General features: G+C 34.7%; 1 long non-coding RNA gene and 1 pseudogene across 2 annotated transcripts; one reads left to right on the forward strand and one right to left on the reverse strand.

The window, feature by feature from the left end:
• The first annotated feature begins 697 nt into the window (after positions 1–697).
• LOC143624142 (large ribosomal subunit protein uL18z-like) lies at positions 698–2,801 on the forward strand (annotated as a pseudogene). The gene is made up of 8 exons (XR_013152046.1): positions 698–790; positions 880–971; positions 1,068–1,194; positions 1,264–1,343; positions 1,433–1,548; positions 2,154–2,288; positions 2,384–2,553; positions 2,641–2,801. The product of XR_013152046.1 is annotated as a large ribosomal subunit protein uL18z-like (transcript).
• A 1,304-nt stretch (positions 2,802–4,105) lies between these two features.
• Positions 4,106–5,605, reverse strand: LOC143624143 (uncharacterized). The gene is made up of 3 exons (XR_013152047.1): positions 5,547–5,605; positions 4,520–4,761; positions 4,106–4,334 (listed from the first exon to the last, which is right to left on the reverse strand). It is a non-coding gene; the product is annotated as an uncharacterized LOC143624143 (long non-coding RNA).
• Positions 5,606–9,726: the final 4,121 nt, after the last annotated feature.

Raw genomic sequence — 9,726 nt, forward strand, 5'->3', positions numbered from 1 at the left:
CCTTTGGACTAGTGATATAAATATAATCGAGCTTAACTAGTGATATTAAATATTAATCAACATAAAAGTCCAGGGAGTGTACTTGACTTATAACAACACTCCAAGGGCTTGGCAATAATTAACCTTCCTGAATATCTCAAACCCTAGGATTAAAAACAAACAAAGAATCACAGCCGTCCATCTTATCTTGATGGTGTTGTAGGGTTTGATTTTGAATAATAATATAAATAAATGCTTCCAAAATCTCTTTATTCGGTGCCTCTGATTGATTTGTCAGTGTCCCCTTGCATTTGCAGATCCAGCCATGGTATTCATCTCCATCCTACTCTTGTTTACAATTTTCAGTAGATTGTAATCGCATTTGAAATCATCTTCTGTTGGTTCATATTTATTTGAGTTCTACAAGATTTTAATGGCAGTGGTTGATGAAGTTAATAAATTTGCAGCCTAGTTTATGCAAATAGTGCACTTTATAGTTTATGATCATATAGTTATGCTATTTTTTGAACCATATTTCATCTTCTACTAATTTGAAATGTGCTTTACTGTGCTTACATCTGGTACTCCTTTTACTAGTTGTCATGTTTTTATGTTATGTTATGTTATATTATGACTACATGTAAGTATGGCTTGCTTGATTATGCTTAGCAGTTATGATTTTCTTTAATTTTTATGGATTTGGATGTTAATTATCTTTCTATAATTGTTCAAATTTTGAAGGCTTTTGTCAAATCCCAGAAGTCAAGGTCCTACTTCAAACGGTATCAAGTCAAGTTCAAAAGAAGAAGAGGTACTTAGTTATATCTTTCTTGTTTCATAATTCTTGTCTTTCAATTTAATAGCATATGTAACCCTTTTTTTGTTTTTACTTGTTGCCAGAGGGCAAGACCGATTATCGTGCAAGAATCCGCATGATTAACCAAGACAAAAACAAGTATAACACACCAAAGTACCGTTTTGTTGTGCGATTTGTATCCTTCCTGTTTATTCCCATTTCCCTTTTGCTTTTTTAGTTAATTACTTGTTATGCTTTTTAGAAAATGGTTGTTCCTTAATGATGGCATTAGACCAACAAGGATATAATTGCACAAATTGTGTCTGCAAGTATTGCGGGAGATATGGTTCTTGCATCTGCATATGCACACGAGCTACCTCACTATGGCCTTAAATTCGGGCTCACAAATTATTCTGCAGGTATTTTTATATTCACAAATCTCATTTATTCTTTATTAAAGATCAGTTTTCAACTATCTTAAAATGCAGCCTACTGTACTGGACTTCTGTTGGCCCGTCGTGTGTTGAAGATGCTTGAAATGGACGAGGAGTACCAGGGAAATGTTGAGGTATGTTAATATGTTACTTGTTTTTGAAATTCTTAAATATTATTTATAATCGTGGTGATTAATGTTAATTAAGAGATTGAATTATGTAGGCGACTGGTGAAGATTACTCAGTTGAACCTGCTGAGAGTCGAAGGCCGTTTAGGCTCTTTTGGATGTTGGTCTTCTTAGAACAACAACCGGTAACCGTGTGTTTGGTGCTCTCAAGGTATATGGTTGTTTTTATATTCACTTTCAGTACAGCGATATGTAGCCATGTAAATGAACTGAACGCTTAATGGACCGTTTTACGAGGAGTTTTTTTTTAAGTTTGTTCATTTTAGCAAATGAATGAACATGAACAAAAGTTTTTGTTCATTTAGTTAAAGAACGAACATGAACACGCGTCTTGGACTCTTGGTCGTCTATAAGTTTATTAATGTTCGTAAGCGTTCATTTTTTTAATTTAGTTAAATTTATTTATGTTTGTTCACTTACATTCATTTATGCTCGTTATATTATGTTCGTTTGTGTTTTTTCGCATGCGCCTGTTAACATATTCATTTGTTTAAGTTATTAAAAGTTCTGATACTTTTAATTGGTTTTAGATCAGTTATCTTGGTTTGTTTACATTCGTGGACAGTTTATACTATTAATAAACAAGAACAAACGAGCATGAACACGTTTAGTTGTTTGTGCTTTGATTGTTTGTTTGGTTAGAGTTAAAAGAACAAACACGAACATGCTTTGTTTGTGTTTTTTAACAAGTCTAGATATGACCTCCTTTTGACCATCTGTTGATCTAAACATTTTCAAATCTAATATTTTGTTCAGGGTGCATTGGATGGTGGAATCGACATCCCGCACAGTGAAAAGCGGTTTGCTGGATTTAACAAAGACGGCAAGCAACTTGATGCTGAGGTTCATCGTAAGTACATTTATGGTGGACATGTTGCTTCCTACATGACGGTGAGCATACTGTTTAGCCTTTGACTATAGTTGACTTTGATGAGGTGAATAAGTAGTTTATTAATTATTTTATGGGTTGACTTTGACATGTTCAGTCTTTAATGGAAGACGAACCTGAAAAATATCAGACTCACTTTTCTAAGTACATCAAAGCTGAAGTTGAACCCGATAGCATTGAAGAGCTTTATAAAATGGCGCATGCAGCTATTCGTGCAGACCCCACACCACAGAAGGTTGAGAAGCAGCCTCCTAAGGAGCACAAGAGGTAACTGACCCTAGTTAAATTTTGTAACCCTTTATCTAAACGAGTTAAACGGGCTGGTAATTGATGAATTGTTTGGATTGGTTTTAGGTATAACCTGAAGAAGTTGACATATGATGAGAGGAAGCAGAAGCTTATTGAGAGGTTGAATGCTTTGAACGCGGCTGCTGGTAGGGACAATGACGATGATGATGATGATGAGGAAGATGATGAATGAGAATGATATGTTTGATGTTGAGTTGTTTGGAAAGAAGACACTTGTGGTGACTTCAGTTTTGTATGTGTTGTTTTTCTTGGAATTAAAGATGAGATATTTGTAGACATCGAAAAAAGAGATACCCGACAAGTTTTTGTTCGATCTTTTCGTGGTTGTTTTTTTGGACATTTTAACTTTTGTTGTCTCCCAATTATTCACAAACAAATAATTTAAGAAAATAAAATAAAGCAATTCATATAATAAAACTAAGGGAACAATTTCATAGTCTTAAAAGAGTATCATGTTTATTGTCAAGGTAGACTTCCATCAATACATTCGTAGATGCTTGCTGTATGTGAGCTTCAGTTCCGTATCACTCTTTTACTTGCATTCCAGCATTGATGGATTTTTACTATGAGCCTTTATTACATATTTATCCAATCTACTCGTGCCCTTTTCTAATTTTTTTCTTATTAAAAAAAACCATGTTCAGCTACTTCATTAAACTTGAAATTAAGAACCCTAAGTGGCTAAGGCGATGACGACGAGCATGTTGACAGCCCTACAAGCTTGCTCTACCTGCAAATCAGCCCTAAGGTGACGGCAACGACAAACCCTAACCTACGCTTGTTTAATGGTGTTTCCGGTGTCAACAACCAAAACCTTATGCGACTTTGACTCATATATCGTTCATTTTAGTTGTATATCCATATCGATGATGGCAACTCAATGCTTTGCGACATTTAACATATGTCAGTGATAAATTATATGCACTGTATCGTAAAAATTTTCATTGACAATTTTGTCATTTAAACTTAAAAGTCAAATAGATAAAAACTCTGTACAGAGAGTTGTGTGACAATATATCTAAATTCTGTGCTGCGGAGTTTAATTAGGAGAGTTGTATCGTCTCGCCATTGCAAGAGCTTGTTACTAGTTACTTGATATATGTGGCTTTATGCTCAACCTCAACATGTACGTTTTGTCTACTTTCTCAACTTAGCAAAAGACGATACTTATAGCGTCCAATCCATCCAACCTACATTTATAGATGCTATGTTCCTTCTTAGTATTATTGTGAACATATTGGTGTCCAATATTCTCTTCTTTTCGTAACTTATTTCGTCTATTTACTTAGATTTAGTGACACGTCTTAACATATGATACAGCATTTACAGCATACATGACTCATAATCTGTGAATCGCCATACAAGGATGAACTTAGTTGAAAAACATGAAATAATCAATCTACTATAAACTAGTTGTAGAGTAACAGGACTATAGTAGAAGTTAAAAAAGTAATTTCCTTTCATAAACAATCATGAATCAGCTGCACAAAGGATGAATAGAAGGGGGCCAAAAAAGTAATTTCCTTTTATAATATTATGCTCACACAAAACACTTCCATGTTCATGTCTACAATAATGTAGATTTGTTTGAAGCACATGAACCAAATCAATGAATAAACCCTTGAAATATGGTTGAGAAGGGTAAAATTTCACACAGGACACACTACTCACAAAACAAATGAAAATTCGACTACATTTCCACTTCCAAAACTCCTGCAGATTCATACTTGTAGATTCACCTACACCCGAGGTAGCGAAAAGAGGTAAGAAATTAGTTAAACGGGCCAAAAAGGTCAAACGTTACACAATTGTATTTTCAATGCATCAAACCTGTAGAATCATTTCTATATAAAAAATGACCATTTTACCCTTGTTTAAAAAAACAAAAATGTAAAACATAAATGTGCAAGAAAACAGTAATCACCTCTCCATTTCTGGCAGAACAGATTAACACTTGTGCATAACCGATAACCTCGTTCACCATTTCTTGATCTCTAAATATCCAGTGTTTTACTGATTGAATATAGAGATACCAATAAGACAGGATATCTGAAGCAGCCCAATTACAGCAACAAGCGCGTATGAAGCAATCCAAACAGCAACCGCGTACAGTGAGGTCATGGTACCAGGGTAAGCCATAGAAATCAGGAAAGCATAACAGTAAACCTGAAACAACAATAAGCCCATTTACCAAAGTTCATTTACTTATGAGATTTTCATGTTTTATATAACATACAAATTTGATAAGTATGATCGACTATAAGGGCACCAGATTCACTGATCAATAGGTGGTTTTCATCTTTATTATATGTTCTGTTAAGAAAAGGCTCGATCATAATGATCATATGTTTGACATGGATATAAACTATAACGAAACACTATAACCTAAAATTTAATATATAGAAACTATAGATTATGCATTTTATAAATCATGCATTATTTGTATGTTAAAAATATTATTATTTTCTATTTTTATATATATCAATATGTGTAAAATATACAAAAAGAAAATAATCATATTTTTAATATAGAGCTTTTGACAAGCCGAGATCGAACTTAACATTTCAGCTCGCTAAGATAAACGAGCCGAGCCCGAGCTCACCTTGGCTCGGCTCGGCTCGTTTACAGACCTACTTACAGCTTAGTTTAACTTGTTATTTATTCAAAGAAGACCACACTTTGAAAATACCCAATTACAATAACATCATCAACAGTACCATATTAATACAACACAATATAGGTCTCTTTAGGATGTGCTACCTACCTAAATTGATCATTTCAACTTTAAATATTAAAGGTCAAAATAAACATGTTAGCAATCAACTAATGAATTTACTGAAATAATGACTTTAGAAATGCAAAAATCCAAAATTATGTCATAAGAAAACACCGGGATCATATCATATTATAATAATAATAAAAAGAAAGAAGATGGAATGAATCAGAGTTACCTTAGAATAAATAAGATGGTAATGTGATTGATGGCAGTGGTTTTATTAATGTTGGATTGCAGGATTGATTTAAAGTTTCAGATTTTATTAATTAAGAGTAAAATTGGTTGCTTCTTTCCCGTTGTCATCTTAATAGTGGGGTGGCTCTCACCAAATCATGGAACTTTAATGACAATAATGGTCCTTCATCTTTATTATTCTTTCCCTTTTATTTTTATTATTATTATTATTATTATTATTATTATTATTATTATTTTATTTATTTCAATAATAACGCGTTTCTTTTGGATGGACGCCCCAGAAACTTCGTCTTTTTTCTTTTCTTGATTCTTATTCCTAATTTTAAACGTTTTTCTAGTGCTTTTTATTAAAACGATGATGGGTATTTTTCTTTTATATTTATAGTTTAATAGAAGTTGATTGTTGCTTTGTAAAAAATATAAATGTTATCCAAACATGTAAAATAAAAATAGGTATAATTATAAACATCATTTTTGTGTATTAACAGGTGGGGCCATTGACCGGTGTATAAAGATCATTTCTTTTATGCTATATAGTATATAATTTAGAGGTGGTAATATAAATGGGTTGAGTTGGATTTAGGTATAAATGGGTTGAGTTGGATTTAGGTGATGCGTTAGAATGAGTATAGGTCAAGATGAGTATTAACCTATTTTACCTAAGTGAAGGTTAAAATACAAAGAGTTTCAAAAACCCTTAAAAAAATCAAAAAAATTAATAGAAAAATAATAAATCAAAAATGCAAAATGTAAATTAACTAAAATGTTTTCTCTGTCGTCCTCGTTCATTTAAAAAAAAAACCCTGGTTTGTATCGGTTCGGGTTCGATTATTTCGGTTTTTCTTTCAGTTCGGTTTTGTTTTTTTGTTTTTTTTTTCATTTTGGTTGGTTCCGGAATCTGTTCGGTTTCAATGATTTTGGTTTCGGTTTCGTGGGTTTTGTTTAAAATAAAATTGAACGGAGCTTGTTTTAATCCATTCTAACCCATAAACAAGCCTATTTAACCCACAACCAAAAGTCACTAGCATTTTCCCAACTCATCTTGACATCCTTGAAAAATTATTTTGATCCATCATGATCAATTCCAACTTTAAAAACTATCCATATTAACCCAAAACAATCCATTTGGGTTTGTTTTGCCACCCTAGTATATATCAATATATGCCAAAGTATGGAATCATATTCACAATGGGTGTGTGATCACGTGTTGAAAGCATAACTTAGTTAATGTAAAATTTGATCAATTTGAATGGTTAAGTTTAAAATGAAAATGTGATGTTAGAAAGATGGGGATAGCTGTTTTAGATACTTATTATGAAATAACATAATAAAGACTTGTTGCCCTAATTGGAGGAGAAAGACCACATATTGGATATAGCCCATATCTCAACGCTATTTAAGCAGATTATATCGTCTCTTAAGTAATCAATCATCTCTTAGTCATAAAGTTATGGGGTGACACATAGAAACAATATTCACTTTGTTTATCAAGCCTGTGGATAAAAAATATTGATTGCGTATATAGATCACATATGAGAACATTGAACATGGTACGATCCATTGAAATTTGACACAATGCATTACAATAACGATCTTCAATGGGTTTCATTATTAGCGGTTGTTTGATATGTGCTTTTTTCAAAATTGTAATATTCCGAAAATATCCTTACCAATTTTGTCAATCTAGGAAATTGAGGGACTAGTTTGTCATTTAGGGTAAAGATATATGAAAGTGACCCATATCTTATGACTCATCACTATAAGAAGATACATGTCACATGGTGGCAACACAAAAGGACACATGTCATCACATAACAACTCATACTCTTACAAAGTGGCATGTGGCTAGTGACTAATCAATATGAATGTCACATGTCAAACACCAAATAGCACGACCTATCACAAGAGTGACATGTGGCGAATGGTGGTGATTGACGGTCCGACCGAGGATGACTATAAACAGTGAGCATGGTTCTTCACTTTTGGCATCCCGAACATCAAATCACTTCTTTCTCTAAAATATCCTCTATCTAAGTCGGGTTTCATCCTCGTAAATCGTGCCCAAAATCGACGCCTCCTTGAAGTTTGTGTCAACCAAGAAGAATCCAACGACTCGCCTCGAAGTACGAGCATGCAAATCCCTACGGCCGACGTCCCCTCGATTCGCGTTCCAAAGAAGTTGATCAAGAATACCTCGATAAATGTGCAAGTGCGAAAATACAGCCCAAGAGTCTAGGTGATTACTGTCACACCCCCGTCTAGGGCCTAGGAGCGTGACCCAACAGTTGGTATCGTAGTTGTCAATAAATCAGAGTTACGTTTATTTGCGGAAGACTTATAAACTTTAAGGATCAAAAATGTAATTTTTATATATAAAAGACGGGACTATAAAATACCCGTTAAGTTAACAAAACATTTATGTGTTTATAATTACAAAACCATCATATTAAGTTTATACAAAATACATCCGAGCCATCGGATATCATAGTACTTCGTCATTCCAAGCTCTAACTTTGTTCACCTGCAAAATGTAAGAAAAGACGTCAGCAACGAATGCTGGTGAACACGCTGACGCAAAATAACTTCTTTTACTTTATTACCCCTCGAGACTACGCCTGCCTCGGCCCAACGTGGCTTAGGAATAACAAAGTCAAATAACACATTATAAACTAGAGCCTCTACACTAGGTCACCTCAGCAAACACCGCAGCGTTCGACTTAGTTAAGTACCCGTAAATATACACATACGGTCGTACTCTCTGCAGGAGAGCGTCCTACGACCAAGGGTGGTGCGATTATGCCCATACATCGCATAGTACCACCTATGTAAGGATCCAGACATACGTATACCACAGCCTGAGGGCTAGGTTTATACCCATAGTTATAACGGTTTTAGGAACACATAGTTCCTTGTAAACAATTTCACATAACAAGTTTGACTCATTTTGAAAACAAGTTTAAAAGTTTGGGGGCGTATTCACCTTATCTCTTTAGAATCGACTTCACTCACCGTCCAAGGGTCTTTCCCTTTCTTTATCTCGCACCTATAGTACGAGTATAAATATTTGTTAGTCGGATACACGATCCGGCTTAAGACCTTTAGTCTTATATCTCAATCCTCGATTGAACCTTTAGTTCAATTCTTTATTTACTTAAAAACTTCCAGTTTAAAAGTAAATTATAAACCTTTAGTTTATTTTGAAAAACCCGACGTTTCTTCTTCTTCTTCTTCAAGAAACGTAATCTTTTCTTTTATTATTTAAGAATACTCTTTATTCATTAAATAATATTTTCATAACAAAGAATATATACATATATACTTACACACATATATATGTAATCACAATACTCAATATCAAACGTTGTTTCTTTGTTATGTTTTCTTTTCATTTTATCGAGATATCGAGTATATCCTTGACTTAAGGCTTAATCCTTGAATATAATATTAAATTATATTGAATTCGATATTACGCCTAACCTTAGTGGCGTACCGAAATCCTAGGGACTTGAGCAGCACTTCAAAGCCGCTTTACTTCTCGATCGTCAAACGATTACACAAAACTTCAATACTCGTTGACATGCTTATCGAGATTCATTGCCATTTCAACAACACCTTCTTGGTATGTGGGTGGAGGGTGGCACAATTTCTTAAGGAAACGTTGGTACACAAATGAGAGATTCGAGGCACGCTTATCGAGGAAACGAGGCACAAATTTCTAGATATTCTAGTGAGAGAGTAGAGAGATGTGAGAGCAATGTTGGTGTGCAGAAATGAGCTGCCCTTAGCCGCTATTTATAGGCAAAATTTTGGTTCCCATCGCTGTACGCGATGGGTCCCTGGGCTGACCTATCGCGTACCGCGATGTAGGTCTGCTGAGTCATAACGTAGACCTGCCACGTGTTGACACGTGGCTGGCGCCGCTCCACGTGGCGGCAGTGTTGCCACGTTGTGACATGTGGCAGCACCTAGTGCCACCGTGTGCCACGTGGCACACGTGTCAAACATTGTCAGACACCTCATCGCTGTACGCGATGGGAGTCTCTTCTGACTCATCGCGTAGCGCGATGGGTCAGGAAAACAGATTTTTCATTTTTAACCCTCAAGTTTGGATTTTGGCAATTTTAGTCCCTAGTCTTTGGAAAGTTGATACTTTGAACTCA

This window comes from Bidens hawaiensis, unplaced genomic scaffold (assembly GCF_021521415.1).
Source record: "Bidens hawaiensis isolate Kalapana, Puna unplaced genomic scaffold, B.hawaiensis_p1.1 tig00003698_1, whole genome shotgun sequence".
NCBI lineage: Eukaryota > Viridiplantae > Streptophyta > Magnoliopsida > Asterales > Asteraceae > Bidens > Bidens hawaiensis.